We start from the raw sequence: 5987 nt of genomic DNA on the forward strand, positions 1-5987 counted from the left end.
ACACTAAAGGTAACAAGTGGCACTAAAGGCAGAAGCTCTGTCAGCTGGTGTTCAGAATGAATACCAAGACTCCTGGGTGTACACTTGAAATGCCATGATTATATCTAAGTTGATGTAACAAAGAGATCCAGAGATACGTTGGCTTAGGAATATTTATTTCTTCAGATGTCGGTGGTTCTGGGGTGTCAGGGAGACCCTGCCATCCTCAACATGTGGCTTCCTTTTCTTTCTCCAGGGCAGCTGATCCACGATCTTCCACTTCCCAGCCAGCAGGAGGATGGAAAAGCAGAAGGGAGGGAGAGACAACCTCCTTTGCAGGGCGTGACTCGGAAGTTGTACACATCATTTCCAGTCACATTCCGTGGACCAGAATTAGCCCTGTGACCAACCCTGGCTGCCAGAAAGTCTCTGCTTGGGCGATCAGGCAGGCAGTTACATCTTTGGGAACATCTCTCACCCCCTGGGAACACCTGGGCAGAAACTGAAGGGCATTTAACACATTCTCCTTTGTGTCTAATAAGAATTGTCCCCATCAGTCAGAGCTCTGTGCTGGGTACATAGGTCATCTTTACACAACCCAGCAATGGAGAGCACACCATTCCCAGACTGCAGATGCAGAAACTGTGGCTCAGAGAGTTAAGCGACTTGTTCAGATTCACTCAGCTGGTAGATGGTAGGTCTGGGATTGAGACCCAGGCCTGGCTGGTCCTGCCAGGACACAGTATCACAGCTTTGATTGGGGGCGTCTTTTTGTTTACATGTATTTTTTATGCTCAATGTACATTACTTTTGAAATACACAGAAAAGGGAAAGAAGCCGGAGTCCTGCCTTGTGTAGGAGGGATAAGTTAGAGGTGTACACTGGGATAAATCTCCCTCCCGCCCTGGCCCTGGCCCTGGCCCTGGCCCTGGCCCTGCACCTGCTCCTGCTCCTGGTTCTGGTCCTTGACCTGGGCGGCGATTCCCGGCGCTGCCTGAGCGTCGCCGGCCACCAGGGGGCGCTGCCGGGCTACCGGTCCGGTCGACCCGGGATCACAGCCTCAGGGGACAGGAAATGATCAACAGCATCTCCTCTCCGATCCAGGTGGCCTCAAGGAATCTCCGGGGGACAGGACAGGTGCTGAGCCGGGTGCAAAGGTGGAATTCTATCCCCAAAGCACATCCTGCACCCCTTTCCTCTGCAAAGTCCCGGAACCGCGTGACTCCGGATGAGTCCGTGGGGCTGGAACCCAGGGTTCAGCCCCCTGCGCCTCTGTGTGTCCTGGTCCCTTTCCTCCAAGTAGACAGGAGGCATCTCCTCATCAGCTCAGTTCACATTCCTCCAGGGCTCAGAGAGAACCCAGTCCCTGTCTCGGGACACCAAGTCAGGGCAGACTGCAGGAGACAGCAAGGAAGATGATTCCTGCGCTCAGGTAGGGAGGGGCTCGCCTCTAAGAAGAGAGAAATGAGGGGTGTACAACGTGAGAGTGGAAATGCTCAGAAATAGTCAATGACCTGGGCAGCTGAGCTTTCGTCCACGCCCTGGCACAGTGTGTGTTGCACAACAGAGGTGTTCAGTGAATGTTTTTCATTCAATCAACAAACATCTCGAGTGCCTCCGTGTGCAGGTCCTGGGCTAGGCTCTGGGGATGAAGTCCCTGCCCCCTGGAGCTTATATGCCGGTAGGAGAGAAAGAGTAAACAAGCTCGGCCACTACTATAACCTCACATAGTGCTGAACTCTAGAGGAAATTAAAGCAAGATAAGGGCTCCCAATCCAGGGCTTATATTCCTCCCACCCCCCACCCCCGGTCCAGCCCGGCAGTGATGCAGGCGGAAGGGGGCAGGGGTGTGGGGGGTGGAGAGGGCAGGGAAGCCACCCCCATCCTCTGGGCACAGCCAACAACCCCCAATTTTATACAGGAGAGGCTTCTTGGGGAAAACGTCATTCCAGGAGCCCTCAAAGTGATGGGATCCACTGACTGGAAAAAGTCCAAGAAGGAGGAATTCAAGCCCCTGAGGCACCTTTGGGTAGAACAAGGCAGGGAAGAGCCTCAGGGTCTCACAGCTTGGAAGCGGGAGGGCAAAGAGGAGGAGATGGAGAACCAGACTCCTCAGAGAATCCCGGAGGGCCTTGAAGGGGCCAGGGGTGGGGAAGTGGGAGGATAATTTTATGCATCAATTTGGCTGGATCATGGTACTCAGATATTTGATCAGCCATTATTCTAGATGTTTCTTGAAAAATATATATATTTTTTGAGATGCAATCTCGTTCTGTCGCCCAAGCTGGAGTGCAAGGGCACGATCTCGACTCACTGCAAGCTCCGCCTCCCAGGTTCACGCCATTCTCCTGCCTCAGCCTCCCCAGCAGCTGGGACTACAGGTGCACGCCGCCACACCCAGCTAATTTTTCGTATTTTTAGTAGAGACAGGGTTTCACCATGTTAGCCAGGATGGTCTTTGATCTCCTGACCTCGTGATCCACCCGCCTTGGCCTCCCAAAGTGCTGGGATTACAGGCATGAGCCACCGGACCCGGCCCTGGGAAAGTATTTTTTGATAAGAGTAACATCTGAATCAGTGGATGAGTGCTGAGTAAAGCAGATTCCATCACCAGGCGGGCGGGTCCTGCTCCCTCTGCTGAAGACCTGAAGACCAAGATTAACCCTCACCCTTCACCTCCCACCTCTTCCGCACCTTGGAAGAGAAAAACATTCCTGAGAGGGGGGATTTGTCAGCAGATGGCTTTGGGACTGGAACTGCAGCATCAGCTCTTCCTGGATCCCCAGTCCCCGGGCCTACCCTGCAGATGTGGGCTTGCCGGTCTCCACAATCAGTGAACCGCTTCCTTAAAATCAACCTCTCTCTCTCCCTCTCTCTCCCTGTTCACATCCCATTGGTTCTGTTTCTCTGGGAAAACCTGACTAATACGGGGACTCTCAGACCCCTGGCTGAGAATGGCAGGCCTGAAGATTCTCAGAGGCATTCAGCATCGAATGAGCACCAGCTGGGCTTGGAGCTGCGTCAGGCACCAGGCACAGGACTCAGCCCTGGAACAGACTGTGGGCCCACACGGTGTGGGCCTTTGTCCCTGTCATGGCTTTGGACAGATGTGTGGCCCAGAGGGGACAACGGATCTGGGTGGCGAGGTGGGAAAGCTCGCCCCAGTATTCCTCTTGGTGAGAGCAGTCCCTTAAGGGGTCGCCTGAGTCATGGGACCCACAGGTGTGGACCTTTCGCCTCCTTCCTCCCCTCTCCCCCAGTGACTTTATCCAGCACCTGCCCTGCCCAGCCTTGCCCAGGCTACCTTGTGACCCACTCACAGGGAGATAGTGGAGCTTCTTTCTGCCCTCAGGAGCCTTGTTCTCAGGGCAGCTCATCCAAGAGAGTAACATATAGTAGATTGCCACACACATGCCTGGTGCTTAGAAAAGCCGCTTATAAAATCCAGAGGTGAAGGAAGAAAAGATTGAAATCTCTTTGACGAATACATATCCCTCCCTTCCTCCCTCCCTTCCTCTCCAAAGTAGACCTGCCCCAGGGCCAGGAATCCCCTTCCTACAAGGCTAGGTAACAAGTGGATTTTTGCTTTTGAGCTTCAAAGTCTTGGCTTCTGGTGGTTTATAGGTGGTCTTTGAGGGTGATTTTGACTGGAGGCTTGTTAGCTTCTCTATGCTTTTGAAACGCCCACTCTTCCCACAAGAATCTGGGACTTTGCAGGACTGGTCCAAGGTGAGTGCAGGATTAATTGCCAAATGAATTTTCTCTTAAGCCTGGGGTCCAAAGTACAATGGACAGCCAGCGAACACTTATGAGGGGTTTGAACAAGTGAAATCAAGGCCCAAGGTCATAGGACCCAATGGAGAGTGAGGCAGCTGGGGTCTGAGATGACCAGCATGGGCCTCAAAGCAGGGGGCTTGGAAATAGGCCCTGAAGAGGGGGTCGCTTGCGTGGCTAGGAAGGGGTTGGGGCCCACTAGCATTTCCCAGAATGCCTATTTTCTTCAGCAGTGAGAGCTGGAGGGAGGGATGGGTTTCTCAGCGCAGTTCCAGTATGAGTGGCCCTCACCACAGGGCGCCATTGCCAAGTCAGAAAGAAACCAAGCTTAACCGCTGCCTCCTGTCCCCATGGTCTGTGAAAGTCTCATACTGTAGTGTGTTGAATGGTAGCCCCCCAAAAGATACATCCACATTATAATTCCTGGGACCAAGAAGTGTGACCTTATTTGGAAAAAAGGTCTTTGCAAACGTAAGTGACCTTATTTGGAAAAAGGGTCTTTGCAAATGTAATTTACAACACTGAATGAGTACCTGTTGAGTGTGGAGCTCCCTATGTTGCCCAGGCTGGTCTTAAGGATTGTTTGCGTGTGTGTGTGTGAGAGATAGGGTCTCACTGTGTCGTCCAGGCTGGAAGGCAGTGGCATGATAACGGCTCACTGCAGCCTCAACCTCCCAGGCTCAAGCGATCCTCTGGCCTCAGCCTCCCGAGTAGCTGGGACTAGGGTTGCACACCACCACTCCTGGTTAATTTTTTGTGTATATCTTTTGTAGAGACGAGGTCTCCCTAAGTTGCCCACGCTGGTCTTGAACTCCTGGGCTCAAGTGATCCACTTGCCTCGGTCTCTCGAAATGCTGAGATTACAGGCGTGAGCCACTGTGCCTGGCTCAAGTTAAAGATCTTGAGGTGAAATGATTCCTGGGATCATTATCTTGGGATCATTATCTGGGATGGGTTGTAAATCCCAGGATGAATGTCCTTATATGAGACGTGCAGAGGAGAGACCCAGAGATGGAAGAGGAGGCCACGTGAAGACAGAGGCAGCGACTTGTGAGTTGCAGCCACAAGCCAGGATGGCCTGGAAGAGGCAGGAACAGACTCTTCTTAGAACCTCCAGAGGGAGTGTGGCCCTGCTGACACCCTGATCTTGGACCCCTGGCCCATTAGAGCTGTGAGAGAGTAAGTTTCTGCTGTTTGAGGTCATCTGCTGCAGGAGCCCCCAGGAACAAATACACATCCCAATCCCATTTTTAATTCCCGAGGGTTTCACCCCGGGGACACTTCCTCCACATGTGCCCTGTTGTGCTCCGTTTTGCCCTGTGTTCATCTGCGAGTGGGACTCCATCCTGTTGATACGTTCCACATGGAATATACTTGTACCAAAAATGTCTTGTTTTTAGGAGACTGTGGGGGATGGGAATTGGGGGAAGGTTTCCATTTTCCGGGGCAAATATAGCTGTTCCTCAGTGTCCTAAAGGAATTGGTTCCAGGACTCCTGGAGGTACCAAAATTCAAGGATGCCCAAGTCTCTGATATAAAATGGCATAGTATTTGTAAATAACCTATGCACATTCTCCTGTATACTTTAAATCATCTCTAGATTATTTGTAATACCTAATGCAAGTGCAGTGTAAATAGTTATTGTACTGTGGTAGTTTTAAAATTTGTGTTATTTATTATTATTATTATTATTTTGAGAGAGAGTCTCGGTCTGTTGCCAGGCTGGAGTGCAGTGTTGTGATTTTGGCTCACTGCACCCTCCGTCTCCCAGGTTCAAGCAATTCTCCTTCCTCAGCCTCCCGAGTAGCTGGGACTAGGGTTGCACACCACCACTCCTGGTTAATTTTTTGTGTATATCTTTTGTACAGACGAGGTCTCCCTAAGTTGCCCACGCTGGTCTTGAACTCCTGGGCTCAAGTGATCCACTTGCCTCGGTCTCTCGAAATGCTGAGATTACAGGCGTGAGCCACTGTGCCTGGCTCAAGTTAAAGATCTTGAGGTGAAATGATTCCTGGGATCATTATCTTGGGATCATTATCTGGGATGGGTTGTAAATCCCAGGATGAATGTCCTTATATGAGACGTGCAGAGGAGAGACCCAGAGATGGAAGAGGAGGCCACGTGAAGACAGAGGCAGCGACTTGTGAGTTGCAGCCACAAGCCAGGATGGCCTGGAAGAGGCAGGAACAGACTCTTCTTAGAACCTCCAGAGGGAGTGTGGCCCTGCTGACACC

The sequence above is a fragment of the Mandrillus leucophaeus genome, unplaced genomic scaffold (genome assembly GCF_000951045.1).
Source record: "Mandrillus leucophaeus isolate KB7577 unplaced genomic scaffold, Mleu.le_1.0 Scaffold555, whole genome shotgun sequence".
In the NCBI taxonomy this organism is placed as follows: Eukaryota; Metazoa; Chordata; class Mammalia; order Primates; family Cercopithecidae; genus Mandrillus; species Mandrillus leucophaeus.